Source organism: Neomonachus schauinslandi, chromosome 3 (assembly GCF_002201575.2).
Source record: "Neomonachus schauinslandi chromosome 3, ASM220157v2, whole genome shotgun sequence".
NCBI lineage: Eukaryota > Metazoa > Chordata > Mammalia > Carnivora > Phocidae > Neomonachus > Neomonachus schauinslandi.
This window is the reverse complement of record NC_058405.1, coordinates 30,033,381-30,056,056: the sequence shown is the minus strand read 5'-3', so window position 1 is coordinate 30,056,056 and position 22,676 is coordinate 30,033,381. Positions and strand designations below refer to the sequence as shown.

The following is a 22,676-nucleotide window of genomic DNA, read 5'->3' as shown; positions in this document are numbered from 1 at the left end:
CTTGAAAGTAGTGGCCTTATGAAGAAGAGGTCCTGTAGTGCCCACTGTGCAGTGTCCCTTGTTCCCCAGAACCTGGTAATTCAGGGGTATCTCCTATGTGTGTTGTGTGCACCCTGCTGTTGAGGCTGAGTTGATTTTGCCTTCAGTCCAATCATCTGCAATGACTCTCTTTGCCTATTGTAGGCAGGGTTTGGTCCCTGTGTTTTAGTGAGCCAGTCTGGGACCACCTTGGGCTTGAGTTGAGTCATACCAAGCATTTTCCAGAGCTGCAATGCCATCAAACTGCAGGTACTTTCCCTATGTTGTCCCCTAAGAAGATTTTGTTGATGCGCAGGCCTGTAGTCAGATCAGATGTCTGCCTCAAGTCCACTGCTGGGACTTCAGTTTGGACAGATATGTGTGGTTATCTTCCCCCCTCCCTGTGCAGGAGCCACTTTGGAGTGGTGTTGGCCCCTGTTGTGGCTGCTTGCACACTGCCAGGCTTGTGGCACCACTTTGGATGGGCTCTGGCCAAGCGCATATTAGAGGGGGCAGGTCTGCAGGAGAATGCAGGGAGTGGGGATGTGGTGCTAGCAAGGTTTGTGTAGGTCTGTTGTGGGAGGGGATCTGCAGCCACTTTAGGAAATTCCTGCCACTGGGATGGAGGGGACAGATCCACAGAAGCATGCGGGGATGGGGCTCACTGTTAGCAAGTTGAGTGGAAAGTTTTGGCACTGCACTGGTCCCCTACAGGTGTCTGTGTATCTAGACTGGGGGCAGGGGAGGGAAATGGCACCCACCAGCTCTTTTGTTCTTGAAATCTACCAACAATCCCTCCACTCCAGCACATGTGCTGAGATTAGGAAACAAATCTACCTCCTATTATACCCCAGGCATTTTCAAACTGCTGCTTCTATGCTGTATCTCTGCAGGACTGTTTGTTGTGCTTTCTCTTTAAGGTAAGGACTCAGCCCACTGAATTTTAAAGCTCCAGATGTTAAGCCCTACTGATTGTAAAAACTCACAAAGCCAGGTCCCTCTGGACTTCAAAGCCAAATGTTATGGATATTTGTCTTCCCAGTGTGGGCCCCCCTGTGTCTGAGCTACCTGGTATGGGGTCCTCTCTTCTCCCCTCTCCGTACCTATAAAGTCCCTCCCTCCTGTGAACAGTACTGTGGGTCCATTTGGCTCCTGACCATGTTTCCACCCTCCCTGCCCTCATCAATGTGGCCTCTTCTCTGCATTTAGCTATTCTGTTGTTATTCAAGTCATTTTCTGGTTTATTTATACTGATGTGGATGTTATCTATTATCTGTGGGACAAGGTGAACCCAGGATCCTCCTACTTTGCCATCTTCCCAGGAAGTCCATATATGTCGATTTAATGGTACTGTTAATGTTCTAGATCTTGGGATGGGTGGTATATTTATGAGTATTGATTATGTTATGATTTATTTATTGTATCTTTATTACATATATTGTTTACTTAGCATTATTTATTACCTTCCTGACAACTTTTTATTTTAAAATTTCAAACATAGAGAAAATACAATAGATAATACAAAATGGATAATACAAAAAATTCAGATACTCCCATTTAATTCAACAATTATTATTTTTTAAAGGTTTTATTTAATTATTTGAGAGAGAGAGAGTGAGAGAGAGCATGAGAGGAGAGAGGGTCAGAGGGAGAAGCAGACTCCCTGCCGAGCAGGGAGCCCGATGCGGGACTCGATCCCGGGACTCCAGGATCATGACCCAAGCTGAGGGCAGTCGCTTAACCACTGAGCCACCCAGGCACCCTAATTCAACAATTATTAACATGTTGCCAAATTTTAAAATATTTCTGTCTATATACATGCATACATTAATTTTCTTGCTGAAATATTTAAAAGTCATTTGTAGACATATGAAACTCCACCCCTTAATATTTCATCATACAACCTCTAAGAATAAGAATGTTCTACTTAATCCCAGTGCCATTATTACACCCAAGAAAATTAATAATAATTTTACGTTATTTAATACCGACTCCATATTTAAAGTTCCCCAATTGTCTCCAATTCCCTTTATAGATGCACATTTTAAAGTATTAAATTTGACATATTGAATTTGGTGGTCATCTCTTTTAATTTAGAACAATTTGCAACCCATTCTTTCATGAATTTTTGAAGAGTCCAGGACATTTGTCTTATACAGTATATTCTATATCCTGATTGCTTCCCATGATGTTATTTAACCTGTTCCTTTATTCCTGTATTTCATGTAGACTGAAATTTAGGCCTAGACTTGATTAAATTCAGATTAAACCTATTTGTCAAGAATACTTCATTCACAACACATGTAATGTGACTTCACATCTAATCAGGAAGTATATAATGTCAGGTTGTCCCACTACTAATGATACTTAGTGTGATTGTTAAGTTCAATGGCAACTTCCAGATCTTCACATTGTAAAGGTACATTTTGCCCTTTGGAATTTATAATCTGGGAGGTTATACTTGGGCACTGGGGAATATCCTGTTCTCCTAACAGCCTTCCATTCTGGTAATATTAGAAACCATTTCCTAGGTATTGCAAAATCTTGATTTTCTAACTCTGTCATACTAAACAGAATTTTCCCCAATATCTTAAAAGTCTCAATATTTTAAAGTCTCGATATTTTAATGTTTTTTTAAAGAATTACATCCAGATGCTAGAGCTTTAGCTTATATGAATGGAATATAACATGATTATCATTTATTATTATTATTCTATAGTTAGATTGACATAGAAACATTTTTTAATATTGTGCTGTCTATGGACTGAATTGTGTCACCTCAAAATTCATGTGTTGAAGCCATAACATAATCCATAACCCCCCAGCCAGTTTCACCCAGGGGATGTGAAGAGCTGGGCTGTATAGCTTGCAGCTCAGATGCCACTGATACCACCAGATATTCCCAGATGCTGCTGGTGCTGGCACTGCTACCACTGTGGCACCTGGATACTGGATGCTACTATAGCTTCCAATGTGCTTCATTGTCCTATCCCAATACTGCCAAATGAATCTCTACCTCACCCTCTTTTCTGGTTCCTTATGTCACTAGCTCTACATTCAAAATCCTAGAGTTTGATCCTGATGATTGGCTGAGCCTTGTTCATGTACCCATTTCCAAACTAGCACATTTCTTGGGAAAACAAGTATCCATCCTTTTCAGCTTCTTTAGTGGGAAGTAGACGCCATATGTGAAGATTTAAAAGGTGGAGAACTGTCCCAGACATGGAAGGTGTAGAGGCTCAGACAAATGCAGTACAAGTTGGAAAGTGCAATATATGTTCTGAGGTTGGAATGCATGGAGAAAAAGTGGGGAAAACACTCTGGAAGTTGGACCCAGAACAAGGGGAATGCTGACAATCAAATGAAGGCATTTAGACTTTATTTGGTAGACAGAAAAAGTCACTAGAAATTTCTGCATGAAGAGATCAAAATGGGTTTTAGGAATAATAATCTGCAGCAGTTTGTGTAGAAGAACATTTGGAGAAAGGAGGTTTTGGAGGCAGAGAGAACAGTGAGCAGTCCAGGGAGTTATCTACACATAAAGTGATAGGTGTCTGAACTTGGGTAGTGTCTGTAGGAAAGGAGGTGAAAGAATAGGTGAGAAAATTGGGAGTTTAAATTCTAGAGCTTACTTAAAGAATCCACTTCTCTCCAAAGTATTCTCATATTCAATGTTTTTTTTGGGGGGTTCCTTTTTTAAATTTAAATTCAATTAATTAACATATAGTGTATTGCTAGTTTCAGAGGTAGAGTTCAATGATTCATCAGTTGCATAGAATACCCAGTGCTCATTCCATCATGTGCCCTCCTTCATGCCCATCACCCAGTTATCCCATCTGCCCCCTCCACCTCCCCTCCAGCAACCCTCAGTTTCTTTCCTATGCTTAAGAGTCTCTTATGGTTTGTCTCCCTCTATGATTTCATCTTGTTTTATTCTTCCCAGGTTTTTTTTTTTTTTTTTTTTTTTTTTTACTAACCAGAATCATGCTGTATGTATTGTTCTTTGATGTGCTTGTTGGAGAAATCTCAGCATAGCACACTCCTTTTATCCATTCTATATTCCACAGAAATAGTGTCACTGTTTGGGTTGCTTCATTCTGCTGTTATAATAATGCCCTCTTCTGTGCACAAACTTGAGCACAGGGGCTGGAATTTGAGGGGAAGAGTGCCAGTTTGAGCCCTTGGACAATCTGAGGTGAAGGCATGTTGACTTGGCATTGAGTAGGTGGCAGGCCCTGCATGCTGACTCAGGCAGGAGGGTGGCTGGACTGTGAATTTGGGACCCACAGGCCGATGGCATCATGTGTGACAGGGACGTGGCTGGTTTTGCTTTTAACTTTTGTTTTTCTGGGAAACTCTATCTGTCCTTCTATTCTAAATGAAACCCTTGCTGGATAGAGTATTCTTGGCTGTAGATTTTTTCCTTTTAGCAGTTGGAATTTATCATGCCACTCTTCTGGCCTTCATAGTTTCTGCTGAAAAACCCACTGATAGCCGTATGGGGTTTCCCTTGTATGTCACTGCTTTCCTTTGTCTTGCTGCTTTTAAAATTCTCTCTTTATCACTACTTTACCACCTTATTTACTTTGTGTCTTGGTGTAGACCTATTTGGGTTGATTTTGTTGGGGGCTTTCTGTGCCTCCTGGATCTGGATTTCTCTTTCCTTCCCTAGATTCAGGAAGTTTTTAGCTATTATTTCTTCAGACAAATCTTCTGCCCCCTTTTCTTGCTCTTCTCCTTCTGGGATCCCTATCATGCTACTGTTATGCTTGACAGTGTCGCTGAGTTCCCTGGGTCTATTCTCATTTTGCATATTTTTTTTCCCCTCTCATCTGCTCAGCTTGATTACTTTCCATTACTCTGTCCTCCAGGTGGCTGATCCATTCTTCTACTTCCTCTTGTTTGCTATTTATTCCAGGTGGTCTACTTTTATTTCCATTTAGTGAGTTCAATAGCTCTAACTGGTTCTTTTTTACATCTCCTATCTCTTGGTGGAGGGCCTTATGGAGGTTCTGCACTCTTTTCTCAAGTCCAATGAGTATCTTTATGAGCGTTACTTTAAATTCTCTATCAGACATATTACTTATCCCCATTTTGCTTAGGTCTCCTGTTCTGATTTTGTTCCACTCTTTCATTTGGGACATATTCCTCTATCTCCTCATTCTGTCTATTGCCGTCTCTGTTTCTCTGTGTTAGGAAAGTCAGCTATGTCTCCCACACTTGAAAGTAGTGGCTTTATGAAGAAGAGGTCCTGCAGCACATTGTCTCCTTTACACCAGAACTTGGTGCTTCAGGGGGTGTCTCCTATGTGTGTTGCTACAGGAGTGTCCTACCGTTGTGCCTGGGATGTGTTTGCCTTCAGTCCAGCCTGTGATGGCTCTCTGCCTGTTGTGGGCAGAGTCTGGTGCCTGTGGTGTTAGTGGGCCAGTCCGGAACTGCCTTGGACTTGAGTTGAGTCAGACCAGGTGTTTGCCAGAGATGAAGTAGCACTAAACTGCTGGCACTTTCCCTGTGTTGTCCCCTGAGAAGCTTTTGTTGGTGGGTGGGGCCTGCAGTCAGACCAGCTGCCTGACCTCAGCCCACTGCTGCGGTCACAGTCAGACTGGTGTGTGGTTATCTTCCCCTCTCCCTGGAGCAGGACTCACTTTGGAGTGGTGCTGGCCCTTGTCTGGACTGTGCGCACTCTGCCAGGCTTGTGGAACTGCTTTGATGGGATCTTGCCAAGAGCGATCGGAGGGGGTAGATCTGCTTCACTGTGGCCTCTTGTCTATGCCGGGCTGTGGAGAGTCTGTTCTGCTAGTTTTGGGGATGCTTTCTGGGTTATTTATGCCAATGTGGGTGCTCTCTACGTGGCCACACAGCAAGAGGTGAGCCCAGGGTCCTCCTACTCCGCCATCTTCCCAGCAGCCTCTCTCAATGTTCTTGATAGCATAAATATCAATAGCTCATTAAGAATATTCTATTCCAGAGAGAACTCAATGGCTGACTAGGGCAGCACTCCTTAGAGTGTGGACAGCTGGGGTCCTTGAGATCCTTGCAGCTAAGTCTCCAAGGTTAAAACTATTTTCACAGTAATACTAAGATGTTTTCACCACAGTGACATTTGCACTGATGATACAAAAGTCATAATGGCTAACACTGCTCCTCAGCACAAATCAAGGCAGTGGCACTAAACTGTGTCAGGAATACATAGTAATCTTTGTATTCTTTACCCACATACTTGTAAAAAAAAATGAAAGAAAGCTGTTTCATCTAAGAATATCTTTAATGATGCAGTAAAAATACTAAGTTTATTAAATCTTGATCCCTAAGTACATAGCTTTTAAGAATCAGTGTGAGGAAATGGGAAGTATAAATAAAACCTACTGCACATCAAAATGTACAAAACACAAGCATAATTGTTTGAATTGGAAGCTGAACTAGCTATTCCTGCCTCCCCTCCCTACACATCATTTTTACTTGAAACAACTGACAAACTATGATTTTTGAGCTTTAACAAGTTGGCAGACACTATCTTGAAAGTGAATGAAGTGAATTTGTCCTTTAGGAAAGAACAGTTTTTGTTGCCAATGATAAAATTAGAATTTTGAAAAACCTGTATCTGTCAGCTCATCAACTCCTAACACTTAAATAAGATTTTTCTAATGAGATTATTGATGAAATTAATGGATGTGATTTTTAAAAAATTATACAATGAACTGTGTCAACATTTGGAAGGTCTATATAGCTCAGTGAGCAAATATTTGCAAAATGACCAATGTAGGATATTATGAAATCATGGGAAAAAATCCATTCAAAGACCAAGACAAACCAATAGATTTTATGACAGAGAATGAAAAAATCACTGGTATGGTTTTAGATTCGATATTGCAACTAACTTCTAAAAACTAATCACTGCCCAGTTTTGGTGTAGTTACCATTGAAGAATATGTACAATTATCTCAAAAGGCTATTTAAAAAATACTCTTCCCTTCTCTAACTGTATATCTAGTTGAGACTAGATTTATATTTCAACCACAACAACATATTACAACAGATTAAATATAGAAGCAGATATAAGAATCCAACTCTTATCTATTTAAGCCATATTTTAGAGATTTGCCAAAATATAAAACAATGCCATTCTTCTCATTTTTCAGTTTTGGAAAATACGTTATTGATGTTAACATATAAAGCATTTGTTATTTATTTATTTATTTTTAGATTTTATTTATTTGAGAGAGAGAGCGAGCCAGCACGAGCAGGGAGGAAGGGCAGAGGGAGAAGTAGGCTCCCAGCTTAACAAGTAGCCCCATGTGGGGCTCAATCCCAGGACCCTGGGATCATGACCCGAGTTGAAGGCAGACGCTTAACCGACTGAGCCACCCAGGCACCCCTGTTTTTCTTTTTTTTTTTTTTTACAGAAATAACACCTATTATTTTTTTTCTACTCTCAGCAGTGGATAGACATCCAGACAGAGAATCAACAAGGAAACAGATGTTTTGAACAACACTATATAATTTTTATTATTATTATTTTTAAATGACATCATTAGTTATTAGGGAATACAAATCAAAACCACTTCACATCCACTAGAATGGCTATAATAATAATTTTTTTTAAGTAGTAAGTGTTGATGAGGATGTGAAGAAATTGGGACCCTCATGCATTGCTGGTAGGAATGTAAAAAGGTGTAGACACTTCGGAAAACAGTTTGATAGTTTCTCAAAAAGTTAAACAGACAGTTATCATATGATCCAGCAATTCCATTTCTAGGTATATACCTCAGAGAATTGAAAACATGCTTATAAAAAAGCTTATACAAAAATATTCATAGCAGCATTATTCATAATATCCAAAAAGTAGAAACAGCCCAGTTGTCGATCAACTGATGAATGTATAAACAAGAATTGTATATCCACACAATGGAATATTATTTGGCCATATAAAGAGATAAAGTACTGATTCATGCTACAACATGGATGAATCTTGAAAACATTATGCTAAGTGAAAGAAGTTAGACACAAAAGACCACATATTATATGATTTCATTTATATGAAATGTCCAGAATTGGCAAATCCATAGAAACAGAAAGTGGATTAGTGCTTGCCAGAGGCTCAGAAAAGGAGGGAATGGAGGGTGACTGCTAATGGATATGGAGTTTTTTTGGGGGGGGGGTAAAGAAAATGTTCTTGACTTGGATAGTGGTGATGGTTGTAAAACCCGTAAATATACTAAAAATCACTGAATTATGTACTTTTAAAAAAAGATTTATTTATTTATTTATTTGAGAGAGAAAGGGGGGAGGGGCAATGGGAGATGGAGAGAAGCAGACTCCTTGCTGAATGTGGAGCCCGATGTGGGGCTCAGTCTCATGACCCTGAGATCATGACCTGAGCCAGAGTCAAGAGTCAGATGCTTAACCTACTGAGCCACCCAAGTGCCCTGAATTATATACTTTTAAAATGGTCCATTTTATGGTATGTGAATTGTGTCTCAATAAAAAAAAATTATATGCCAGAAAAAAACAAACAAACTGTGATGTAAGTGGTTAGCAGCTAATACTAAAGTTATTCCCATTGCAAAAATGTTTTCAGTAGCAGGGTTTGAAGGGTTGAATATTTGGTATAAATCATACAAAGATACAAATGTTGGTGATTTTAGAAATATGCAACTTTTCTATAATTTTGCTTCAGGCCTGACTAGCCTTAGTGCTTTGCTTCATTTAGATGCTAATGATCATTACCGTAACACAAAATCCCTACGTTTTTCACTTTAAGCAATGGTGAGTGAGCTCAGTGACAGTGACTGAAGCCCTCTGATTTCATGGGACTTGCTGACAGCTCATGGTACCTGCCATTAGGAAGAGAAGGAAGCCAGATGGAGGGCGGTTGGCAGTTGGAGTGGGGGTGGGGTGAGTGGTAGTTTTTGTGGGCATGGCAGCAGGATTGTCATGGCAGTGTTGATACACAGATTATCTGGCTAGAAGTGGCATCACGGTTTGCAAAGGTTTACCCAATATGGGGCAGAACTCTATTAATAGGCCCATTCCCCTGGTGGCCAGACCAGCAACAATCTCAGAACCCCAGTCCTAGCAGAAAGGGATTAAGGACCCTTGTCCCAAAGGCAGAAGACAGGAATTGGGGTGAAAGATCAGCCACAGAGACTAGATGATATTGTCAAGTGTGAAGAAAATGCTTCAGTTTTTGTGGTCACAGCCTTCCAGAGTTTGTCCTAAGTACCAAGCTGAGGTTACAGAACTAACTCTAGATCAAATCAACCAGGATTTTTTTTTTTTTTTTTTAATCCTAGGCTTACATTTTGGCTTGGGAGGAATTTCTGATGGTGTTAAATGCTTATTCATCTTGCATGTGGACTTTTGTTTGCTTTTTTTGTACAAGTGTTAACCAATGATGAGAACTTACTATTACTGAAAGACAAAATTACTGAATCAATGAATATTACTGAATCACTGAATATTACTGAATGACAAAAAAATACAATACAAATTGTTGGGAACACTGTATACTGACAACAAAGAAAATGGGGTCATTGAAAAGTGTTAATTATAGAAAAACATACTTTGCAATTTTGTTGAGTTTCATTGTGTACTTTAAAATTGGTTTAATTTCCATTTTTAAAGATAAAACTTTTCTCCTCCTCTTTCATTGAGAACAAGCCCCAATTAACAGAAATACAACAGTGATTTACATAACAATAACTTCCTTGGCATTAGAAAAGATTGACATTTGCTTCTCTCTAAATGAAGGGTTTGGTCTCTGCAGGCCACAACAATATTTTTATCTTAATATTTTGTAATCTTTCCATTATTTTCTGAAATCTGAATTTCAGTACATAATATATCATCATGCTCCTTGTTGGCATGGCTGAAAATGCTTCTTAAACTTTTATAGCTTGACCCAATCTCACTTTCTATTTGTACCACTTCCTCCTATGCTCTGGCCAACAGATTGGTCTTTTCCACATTCCCCAAATAATCCGTGGTCTTTAATGGCACCACACAGAATCAATTACTCCTAGCTCTGTATTCCCACCACATTTTTGGTTTTGCCAGGAATACTCAGGACAAGCTATGTAGAGTTCATGTTTGAGTGAAGTCTTGAATAATAGGAATTTGCACAATGAGGAAGTAAAGAAAGCATTTCAGGTGGAGGGAATCGCCTTTACCAGTTGATGTTGGGTTTAGCTTTTATGTGATAGCCCTACAAATGTTGAAAATAAGTATTGTGTCAGTCTTTACTCTTTAGGTAAATTTACATATTAAGAGGGTGAAAAGAATAGGCAATTTCTCCTTCTTTAGCCTCCTTTTCTCTTCTGGAACAAGTACCCCGCAAAATAGGCTGAGCAATGTTCCAGGTTGCTACTAGAGTGCTTCTAAGGATGCTAGGTTACTGTTACTCCCAAAGAACATCTTTGTTCTACAATGTCCTTTTCCTGCATTATCTATAAAAATTGCAAAACGTGAAATTCATACACACTACCTTGTGAAAACTGCCTTAGAGGAGATTCTGGTCTTGTCTGAAGCCAAATCTTCAATCTTTTCATAATCTATAACTTGTTATATATATTATCCTGCTCCCATTTATGTTATAGGCTTTATCTTGGGGACAGAATCCATGTCTTGTACTTCTTTATATTTTTCTATGAGTTTAATATAGTGTTAGAATCTAGATAGAGCTTCCTAAATACCTCTTAGATTGCTTCTTGATTTGACCATCATGGGAATGAGAGAACCTGCTGAAAAAATGTGTAAGGCTAGTCAAACTGCAGATATAATGGTAGAAGAGAATGTGTGTTGGATATTTACCATTGCCCTTCCAGATCCACTCTCCATCCTACTCTCACTGGTCTTTATGGACTGTATCAATTTGTTCCCTTACCCTTTGGCTTCCATTTGGGTTCAGCCAATAGGAGGAATTGGAAGGAAATCTGAAGGACAGAAGGAGGGAGTTCAGGGTATTTATTCACCCTGTTCCCACTCTGCAGGAATTCACGGCTGCTTTCCTCTACCTGAGTCCACAGTTGCTTGTCACTATCCTCCTCCCACACATATAGCTATAACCCTCTTCACGTTCTAATAATTGCTTGCTCCTCTTGCCCCTTCAGATCTAGCGATGATAATGACTCCCAATTATTTTAGCCTTGGGGTGCTTCACTCTCATTTGTTGATTTCCTTAACCCTGCCCACCCCTTCTGAAGATCTTTCCATTCAACTCTCTCATTACACATCTGTTCATATCTTGCTGGGGTTCTAACTGATACAGGTGGTGGCCATAACTTTCTGAGTAACTCTGGAAATCACAACTTGCATTTTATTGTTGTTATTGTAGAGCAAATTTTTTTTCTTATTTAATGTGAATATTTGCTTTCCAGGAAAAAAAACCAGACAAAAATCCTGAGATGGATGCTTGAGGAGACTACTATAATTTTAAATTATGACCTTCAGCAATTTGTAGAGAAAACCAAATTTCTTACTCTGCACTCCATTTTTATAAGCTTGTTTATGTAACAAAGATGTTTCCTACCCAGTGATTCAATGATCCATTATTAACCAGCCTTGTTCATTCTAACACAGTGTTTTAGGAGCTTAATTGACTCCTCCCTCCCATACAAGATAAAACTTGCTCAGGAACCCCTTTGACTAGTAGTTACATAGATAAGAATGTGAATTAAATGTTTGGGCCAATAACAAATGATAGTCACAGTGGCTCCACTTTTTTTTTTTAATTATTGAAAGAGTAATAAGAAAGATCAAAATACTATTAGAAATGACAGAGATATAGGATCTTTAAGTAATTCTTGATTTATGGAAGAATAAGGTAATCCTAAAATATTACTGCTATTGTGGGTTTTTTTATAAAAAAGGAACTTTCCCTTTCAGTTAAGGGCATACTTTCATCAGATATTTTATGTTATGATGTATGATTTTTACATTCATGTTTCTGTAAACATGAGAAATATCCAGTTGATAGCAATGTTAACTTTGGCTATAATCTTAAGATTCTCTTTTAAGGTTTTCCCCTAGTACTAGGAAATGTATACTTTTTGAAGCATATTGAGAAAAAATATTTCTCTAGAATGTTCTTTCTTCAGGATTCTTTTGGAGACAATTTATACTTGAATTAATTAAGAAATCTCTCAATGTAGCTGAAAACTATCATAGTGGGAGCTCTAAAGAAAGTAAATGAATGAATGAGTTTTTTCTATATAGCTTTAGAAATAGCTTAATAAAGTGTCTGAACAGCAATATAACAATTATGTACTAATTTGCTCTGTCAGACTATATTTGAGTTCCTTCTCTGTTTCCAGTCCTAGACTGAGCACTAAGGATATCTTTCATTAAAGGCCAACGTCATGGAAATATTACATGTATCAGGGGTGATGTCCAAATATGTAACAACTCACGCATCATAGTTCTATACAATCAGAAGCGAAGCCAGCAGTAAACAGTAGATTTAGCTGGACCCATGTATCCTACCTGAGTGTCCCCAAGACTTAATTCTTCTTGGTTTCATCACCTGAAGCCTCTGGGCCATTGACTGAAGATTTGTATTTGCCCCTTATTTGAGATCAGGATAGCTGGGTCTCCCTTCTTTGTCTTGTGTCCTCTGTTTCTGATTCTAGACTGTGCTATGGGCTTTGACTTTTCATCGTTCCTTTAAGTACTTCAGTCCTTTAGTCCCAGGTGCTGATTTGAATTTTGGATCTTCCACTTCCTCAGCTTCTGGTTATCCTCTTGACTTTTTTTGGTCACCTACTTGTTTCTGGGGTCTTGATCTATTGCAACATATATTTTACTTCTTCAGTCTCCATTATCATCCCTCCTCTTACCATCACATGATACTTCATCTCTACTTTTCTTAAGGTGTTCCTTTCTCTTGGTTACTTAAGTAAAGGTCTTATCAATCCTTCTAGATTGTAAACTTTTGACAACAGAGAGCAATTTTTATATATATTTTTTAAGGATTTTTATTTATTTATTTTAGAGAGAGAGCAAGAGCATGAGTGGGAGGAGCAGGGAGGGGGGGAGAGAATCTGAAGCAGACTCTGCACTCTGTGCAGAGCCTGAAATGGGGTTCGATCTCATGACCCTGAGATCATGACCTGAGCCAAAACCAAGAGTCAAATGCTTAACTGAATGCGCCACCCAGATGCCCTGAAAGCAAGTCTTATAGAACTGGATATACATTAACAGCATTGAATATTAAGCAATTACTGTTACCTTTTCAGAATGAAAATGCTATTATGGTTATGTTTTAATATTCCTTACCTAAAAGATATATATACTGAAATACTTATAAGGTGAAATATGTATCTGGCATTTATTTAAAAATACCCTAGCAAATAAGTTTGGGGATACAGAGAAGATAAAATAAGGAAAATAAAGTATTGGCAATTGTTAAAGTTGAATTATGGGTAGATTGAGGGTCACTGTACTTTTTTCTCTACTTATATGTTTGCAAATTTCCATAATAAAGGCTAAATTATGTATAAATATAAATTATACATCACTATACATATAAATAAAAATAATGATAAATACAAATAAAAGTCTATATTAAAATATTTGTTCACAGAATTGACCCCCAAAATTGGCCCTTCCCTTGCTCTAGCATGATTGCTGGATACCATAAACGTCTTCCTTATTCTTACCTAAAGGGGATGTCATCTGGGGTGGCCACTGTGCTCACAATAGTTTCCTCTTTTCTGGGAATGGATCAAAACACAGGAACAGGCCTCCAGTGGCCATACCTATGCTACATGGCACCGCTAAGCTCCAGCCAAGTTCATTGATCCAGATGTAGATGGACATACACTTGAGCCAGTCATACTTTCTCTTCTGACAATTTGAAACTTGTAAGAGAGAAGCACACAAACTGGTCTGATTGGAAGTCTGTTGTGTTAATGACAATGCCCAGAGATAAGGTCTATGAACTCGCACTGTGAGGTTTTCTAGCTGCCTTTGCCCTGTCTTCCTATGGTTTTGTTGTCCACTTCTTCCACTGATCCTGTGAAATGCCTCAGTATTTGTCCAGTAAATCCCTCTCCCCACTGTTTTTTGTTGAGTTATCCAGAATTTGTTTCTGTTACGTAGAATAATAAAGAAAAACTTATTTAATGTGTCAACTGAATGAAATGAACTCATTCACATAATAAGGAACAGAATGTCTGAATTCAGCACATTTCTGCATATGAAACATTTTTATATGTTATTGTGCAGAGGATTTCCTTTCTGCTTGTTTACTTTCCTATCTTCAACAATAATTACTGAGTACCTATTATGTGCCTACACTGTGACAAGTGCTGAATATGATGAGAATAACAGAGAAAGTTCTTGCCCTCATGGGGGAGCTTACAATTTTATGGGGGAGATAGATATTATTAACTAATGATACTTGCCATTGTGTTATTAGAGAGATGAGTATCCAAAAGGAAAGGAATATATTTCAAAGGTGAAGAACCAGAGAACCTGATTAAGAATGGGTGGTGGGAGTGGGGAGTGAACTTGATTTGAGGGCTAAGCGATAAGCAATATGTCATTATATGAGAGGACAGTAGAATGGAGATGGGAGTGAAAAGTCATTCTTGAAAAGATGACTTCCAGAATTCTGTCCGATCAACAAAATGGATGGAAGCAGAACTCCTATATGCAAAAAGGTGTTTGTCACTGTCTGATTAATAATTAAGACTAAATTGGAATCTGTTTAATGTTCACCATTAGGACAAGAGTTAAACTGGTACATTCACTTTATTATAAGAGCAAAAGCCTCCTTGAGGTTTCACTGGCCAGAACTGTGACATGCCTGTCCTTTCTAAGCCAGGTACCAGTAAGGGCAATGGTGGTGAATGGCTTAGAGACTAATCTTGATTTCTGACCCTCAGGCTAGAGAAAGGCCCACATCCCTTAAAGCACATGGTTGCTATATGAGCAAGACTGTTGACAAAAAGAAATGGCTGTTGCCTGGACAACCAACAACGTGTGAGGCAGAGAAGTCAAGTGACTTGGGCAGGAGCTGATCTACAGGAGCTGTGTGTGGAGAAATTTGATTGGAGAGGGTTTGAGAGAGAGTGAAAAGAGAGTAATTACAGCAGTAAATATAGATAACTCTTTTGAGAATTTTTGCTATAAAAGCTAGAAGAGAAATGAAGTGGTAGTTGGACAGGGATGTAGGGGCTAAGAGAGATTTGTATCTAAGATTGGAGAAATTACTCATGTTTAATATTGATGGGTATGAATCTATAGAAAGGCAAAAGTTGAGATGCAAAAGAGAGGAAGTGATGTTGATTAAGAGGGAGGTGGTAGGTATGAATGCACACATGCGAGGTTGGTCTCAGAAGGAAGATAATTCATCCACAGTGATAGGAAGCAAGGAAGAATCCATGGGCCCAGATGTAGTAAATGTGTAGATAAGGTAGGGAGCTTGTGTAAATTCTTTTCTGATTGCTTTTGCAGAACCCTGACATGTAAAGTATTGAATAGGTTTCTCAGGCAGATTAAATTCTTGTTTGGCAGAGAATATTTCATTGTGTCCCCATGAATAATTTCCATGACGTTTTGATTCTTGATTTTTACTAGGCTGATTGTTAATACAGTAAAGTTATTGTTCTAAAGCTATATTTATAAATAGATCAGTGGGATCAGTGCTAGGATAGAAGGAAGTGTCTCTGTACTTCGAATAAAATTCAAACTCCTTACTGGAGACTACAGATCCCTACATAATCTGATCTTTGTCCACCTCTCTAAACACATCAAGTATTATTCTTCCCTTGCTTATTCTGTTCCAGCCAAATCATCTGTCTGTCTTTTTTGCCGATGTCAAGCTCATTTTAGTTTTGTGACCTTTGCACTCCTGTTTCCCTCTTCTTGGAACACTTTTCCATCGGGTATGCATAGGGCAGTTTCACTGGCATCATTTAGGGCTCAGTAAAACTCCCTAGTCCCTTTATCTAAAGTTGTGATACCCTGACCAGCCGCTAGTTTATTACAGTATTTTGTTTCTTTGTAGCATTTAGCACTAACCAAAATTCTATTACTTCTTTCTTAATTTCTGCATCCCCAGCAATTAATATAGAGCCTGGTATATAGTAGGTGCCCAAATTCTTTTAAATGGTTGAATACCAAAGGCTCTGTTCTTATCCTTAATTGCATGCATTCAACCTTTTTATCAGCAACTTAGAAAATGACAGAGAATAACATGCTTATCAAATCTATAGATGCTGCTAATTTAAATGAAACATGTAAGTATGCCAATGTGTTGAAGTGAAGTGCTGAAATAAAACTATTTTAACAGGTATGAAGGCAAAATGTCAAATTTAGGTTAAAAAATTTACTATAGAATCATAGCTCAGCAGTATTTCATGAGTAAAAAGGCCTGGAGATTTTAACTATAGACTGCAGGGTGGCTAAAATAGTTAACCTGAACTAATAAAAGCACAATAGCCAGAAAACAGTGCCCTAGATTCTGCTGGGTTAAACCCACAGCTGGAGCAATGTGCTTGTTTAGGTTATTTGATTGTCTGAACATTTTTTTTTACACTTACTTTTAAGTCATTATTTTTCAATGAGCAGTATGAATTGTTGTGTTAACTGGCCAGCAACTTCTGTTCTTGCAGGCAACATGAATGGAAAAATGAACTTGTTATCAGCTAGCTGATTATCGAACGAAAGTAATAGTTATCTTTGATGACATCAGACTCTTGAGTTACCTCCACACCAGGTGTGTCTGTAGAGGGTATGATCCTCTCCCAAGGCTCCGCCTCTCACTGGGCTCAGGTCTAGGGGTGATAATGGCTCTCTTCCATTGCTGGTCCTTGGGGAATCAAAATGCCTTGTTGGATTCCCTAGTCCCGCTCTCATCCCTGTTAGAGTCCCTCCATTAAATTCTACTCAACATCTCAATTTCCTTTAGGATACTGATTGATAGCATAGCTCTTGGGATTCCTCAGGCTGTAATATTTTAGGAGGGGCAAATTTTGCATTCCTTAATCATTATACACATAACCTCAGTTGAAGTATTTGTAATTATAACTTTTTGAGTACTTGCATGTGCCTGATACCTTGTATGCCTTATTCCTAAGTCTTAAAGTTATAGAACAAGGTAGGCATTATTATTTGCATTTTACAGATGAGGAACTTGAAGCTCAGAGAAGTTAGGTAATTTAGCCAAGGTGATTGTTTATAAATGACAGAGACTTAATTTTGAGTTTGACTCCAAGGCTCACATTGCTATTTCCATTATACCTATGACCTCTCTTATCTCCACATGCACATTGGATTCTCTTTTGTTAGTCTGATTACTTAGCTGGAATCTCTTAAGTTTTTCAAAAGTAGATGCTATATTGTATTCTTTTATCTCCACTGCCTAGCATAGTGTCAGGCACATGGGAGACATGCAAGATATTTTTTGAATGAGTGGATAGAGGAGAAATGTCGCTTACCTGTTAACCTGTATTTCTATTCTTTGGGAATACACATCAGGTCTTTGATGTCATATTTACTTCCCCATTAAAGTCCTTCATGCTCCCTTTCCCTTTTTATCACTGGCCCTCACGTTCATGTACTTGATTTTCTTCTATATTCATTCCTTGCTGAACATTTGGACGTATCACATATCAGAGACAAACATGTATCTGGCAACTTGGAAATGGTAAGAAAATAAAAATGCAAATAATGATCGTATCTATTTGGTGGATCTGGGGTTAAGAGTAGTGGGAAGACATTGTTAAAAGCCACTTAAATCTTCCCATACTTTCTCTTAACATTTATTGTTTTATTTGGATATACTACAGGTGGTGTTGATTCTGTCCCTGCCAATCGTAAAATGAGGAGGTTCCACTTTATATATTTTAGCATGTATACAGTAGATACATTGAGTTAGTTGTTTGTCATAGGTTATTGTACACATTGAAGCATATATACTTGCTTTAGAGAATGGCTTGAGAAATACCAAGTGAAGGATGGCAAATAACATGCCTGGACATTGTAATTCTCCTCATCTCCTTAGACATGGATCAGGTATGCTGATCTATTTTATAAAATGTTTAACAAAAATGCTGGCCAAACTTAAGAGCCACAGTGTTCACTTGCAGCAGGATGTTCTATGGTAGGGAAAATGCAATCCAAGTCTTTGTTTTTATTCATGTAGTAATGCTTTGGCTTCTGCCTTTGGGCCTCTAATAGGGAAATAATCAACTCAGAAGTCCTAGAACACCGAAATGTTACAACTAAACAAGAAAGTATTAGATTAGAGAAGAAATCTGACTCCACATTTTTTTTAATTTTCTGACTAGTTTATTCTTATTAAACTTTCCTCCAGCGTCTTATTTTGAAAAATGTCAACTCAACAAAAAGATCAGAAGAGTAGTAAAATGAATATCCATATACCCTCCTCCCAGATTAACTAATTGTTCACATTGTGCCACATATGTTTTATCCCCTTTTATAACTAATGATAGTTACTTTTTGAAGCATTTAGTGGAGATAACTAATAAAAATTTCACACTCATTTTATTGCCTTTAGTAGCAACTAGATTTATAAACTCTATGAGGGTAGGAACCAGGCCTATCTTGCACATTGCCGCATCCCTGGCACCTAACATAATGTTTGGCATGTAGTAGGAGCTCAATAAATATTCATTGACTGATGGGCTGAGTTGTTCTTTATACATTTGACCCTGACTAGCTGCACAAATCAATTGAAGTTTGAAAGAAATTAAGTCAATCTGATCTTAAAGCAAAATATCCAAAAGTGTACTCAAGTTTTAAGGGAAATATGTCTAAATCCTCCTCTTATTTCTCTGGACACTTATTACAAAGCCTTCATCACATAGGTACTTATTAAGTATTCCCTGAAGAAAACTTGGTTAGAGTATTCAAAATAGTCCTGACTATGATCAAACTTTGGAAAATAAGCCTCAATGATAAAAACTTAGAGAGTGAGTTTATTCAGCCTGGGACAATTCATGAATGTATCTGGTGTCTTAGCTGGTCCCTGTTGCAAGATTAAGTCCTAGAGCTGGAATTCAGGGGAGAGGAAGAACAATGAACACAGAACAGGAAAAAAACAGCAAAATTAATTAAAACTACTATACAGGAATTCTTAGACATAGAGAATACCTTCTTTAGAGTGAAGGCTGTTAAGTTTTGAAATTGGAGGATTTATAGAGGTAATTCTTTTCTGTAGATCTTCTCTTCTGTGGAGGAATCCACTACAAAGTAGAGTTTCTAGTCTTTTACATGTTTCTTACTAAAATGACCACATCTAAACATACCAAATAGATAAAAAGAATATCAACAGAATATTTCCTCTTTGCCTACTTAGTAAAGTTCAAATACCTTAGCATATAATTCAAGATCCTCTGCAAAAATAACTCCCAACTACCTTAATACCTTCACTTTACCTGTTTCATGCCTAGCTTGGGTTGGTCCAAGAGTGGTGGTCCAGAGTTTTCCTAACCATGTTCCATGGAACTCTAGTGCCCCTAATAGAAAGCATCTAGCATCTCTAATAAGAACATCTGGTGTTAAAAATTTTGCATGGTGAAAAAGTTTGGGAAATGTTTCATATTAGATCCCTGACCCACCTACTGTAGGTTCAATGATAAATGAACCTTATTAGCCCAATCAGAACTACATTAGCCCAATTAGAAGATCTAAAAAATTCTACAGTGAGAAACCAGTTTAATGTATAGTTTACAAAACTTACTTGACCAAGGAATTTTTTTTTGGCTAGCAGGATACTTATTAACGTCATGAAAGATACTTGTGTTCTCCAGAATAGATTGCAGAATGCTGCTTAACCATACTTGGGATTCCTTGAATGTTGCTCATGCCATCTCACTGGAATAACTTAGTTTATTTAGAAAAAGCCCCCATCCTTAAAAAGATATTCCAAGGGACTTACAAGAAGGAAGCCACAAAAGATAGGGAGTACTTGTGGAACTAATTCTGTGATTTAGACCCATGTCTAAATGCTCTCCAAGGTCTGTAATCAACTGTCTATTATAAAGTTGGAAGCACAGTCTTTAAGTACAGTTCTTCTGCATTCTCTCCTTATTTTGACTAATTTCAACCTCAGAACTTGGTGTCATTTACGTTTTAGTCTTTGGGATAAAGATTTTTAGAATCAAGGAATTTGTACAATAATCCTATGTGTGGAGTGATGGAATGATATTTGAAGCAAATTGTTTCCATGAAGTTAATAGCATTTGGTAAGTTCTTAAGTGGCACCTGTTGAGTTTTGCAGGATTTATTCAAATGAGTGTCAATTATTGAAAGAATGACATACATCTTTGGGCATGAATCATGAAGGTTTGCAGCCAGCCCCAAAGGGTTTGTATATGAGGCAGAGTGCTGTAAATACGTGCCTCACCATGCTTACCATCCAGCGTTGCCAGGAGCAGCGAACGGTCAATTGGTGCCACTAATTGAGACCTCCTGGGATTCCATGATTGCAGAGGGAGGCCTGATGAAGACTCTCCTGCTGCTGGTGGGGCTGCTGCTGACCTGGAAGAATGGATGGGTTCTGGGAGACAAGGCGGTCTACAAACACAGAGCTCCAGGAAATGTCCACCCAGGGGAATAAGTACATTAATAAGGAAATTAAAAATGCTCTCAAGGGGGTAAAACAGATAAAGCTCTAATAGAACAAATAAATGAAGAAGAGCAAATCACTACTCAGCAACTCAGGAGAAGCCAAGAAGAAGAAAGAGGATGTCCTAAATGATACCAAGGATTCTGAAATGAAGCTGCACGCATCCCAGGGGGTGTGCAATGATACCATGGTAGCCCTCTGGGAGGAGTGTAAGCCCTGCCTGAAACAGACCTGTATGAAGTTCTGTCCACACGTCTGAAGAAGCAGTTCCCACATGGCTGGCTGTCAGCTTAAGTTGTTCCTGAACCAGTTCTCCCATCTACTTCTGGATTAATGGCAACCGCATGGACTCCCTGCTGGAGAAGACCAGCAGCAGACCCATGCCCTGGACTCATGCAGGACAGCTTCAACTGGACATCCAGCATCATGGACAAGATTTTCCAGGACAGACTCTCCACCCGTGAGCCGCAGGATACTTCCACTACTCACCCTTCCGCTCATTCCAGGAGAGGCCTGTCTTCTTCAATCCCAAGTCCTTCATCACCCAGAACAGAATGTATTTCCCTGCATATTAACCCTTGAACTTCCACAACATGTTTCAGCCCTTCTTTGACATGACTTACCAGGCTCAACAGGCCATGGATGTCAACCTTCATAGAATTCCCTACCACTTCCCAGTGGAATTCACAGAAGACAACCAAGACCATACTGTGTGCAAGGAGATCCGTCACAACTCCACAGGGTGCCTGAGGATGAAGGACCAGTGTGACATGCCAGGAGATCTTGTCAGTGGACTGTTTGGCCAACAACCCCTCTCAGGTCCAGCTGTGACAGGAGCTTAACAGTTCCCTTCAGCTTGCTAAGAAGTTCACCAAGCTGTACCCTGAGCTGCTGCAGTCCCCCTAGGAGAAGATGTTCAACACATCCTTTCTGCTGAAGCAGCTGAATGAGCAATTTATCTGGGTGTCCCAGCTGGCTAATCTCACTCAAAGTGAAGACCCATTCTATCTCCAGGTAACTATGATGACTTCCCAGACTTCTGACTCCAATGTTCCCTCTGGCTTCACTCACTAAGGTGGTTGCAAAACTCTTTGATTCTGACTTCATCACTGTGATGGTCCCAAAGGTCTCCAGGTACAATCATAAGTTTATGGAGACTGTGGCAGAGAAAGCTCTTCAGGAATACCACAAAAAGAACTGGGAGAATGAGATGTGAACATTACCTCTCCAAATATAGGGTGTCTGAATTCAGTTGCCCTCAAGATGAGCCATAGGCCCTTAGAGATTTCTGCATGTCACCAAGTGACCAGGCCTTGCTTTGAGGCCCTCCTGTCCCCTCACCCAGCCTTTCCTCCCTCTGGACACTTCACTGTAATGCCTGTGTTAACGAATCATGGGAAGAAATCCCACTAACTCAACAAAACTGCCAGTAATCTGAAAAAAAAAAAAAAAAAGAAAAAAAGAAGAATGACATACATTTAAATAAAATAAAATGAGAATCTTTCTTGGTGAACAGAAATGACCTTTATTGAGGTCATTATATGCTTGTGTGCTTATTTAGAGAAATAGAGAATGGATGAACTGTTTTTTAAAAAAGATTTTATTTTTTATTTATTTGACAGAGACACAGCGAGAGAGGTACACAAGCAGAGGGAGTGGGAGAGGGAGAAGCAGCCTTCCCGCCAAGCAGGGAGCCCGATGTGGGGCTAGATAACAGGACCCTGGGATCATGACCTGAGCCCAAGGCAGACACCCTAACGACTGAGCCACCCAGGCGCCCCATGGATGAACTATTTGTATTGAATACTCATTACTTTGTTGGTTTTTCTTTTTCATGTTTCTGCACATCTTGTGAGCAGAGGTAGTGATAGCCTTTTGTTCTGGATGATCTTTGCAAAGATGTCTGAGAGTGAACAGAAGATAGAGATAATATCTCTCTCCGGAGCAGAGGGCCAATCTGTTTGCTGTCCAGTGATTATTTTCATTATTGTCCTCTTGAGCAGCTTTGGACAGGTTTTCTTGTAGCCCAATCTCTTGTAAGAAAAAGTTGGGATTTCTCAAG

The 22,676-nt window shown here is 39.0% G+C and overlaps 1 pseudogene; it reads left to right on the top strand.

Moving 5' to 3' along the window:
* Positions 1-20,488: 20,488 nt before the first annotated feature.
* On the top strand, positions 20,489-21,830 carry LOC110587668 (annotated as a pseudogene).
* Positions 21,831-22,676: the final 846 nt, after the last annotated feature.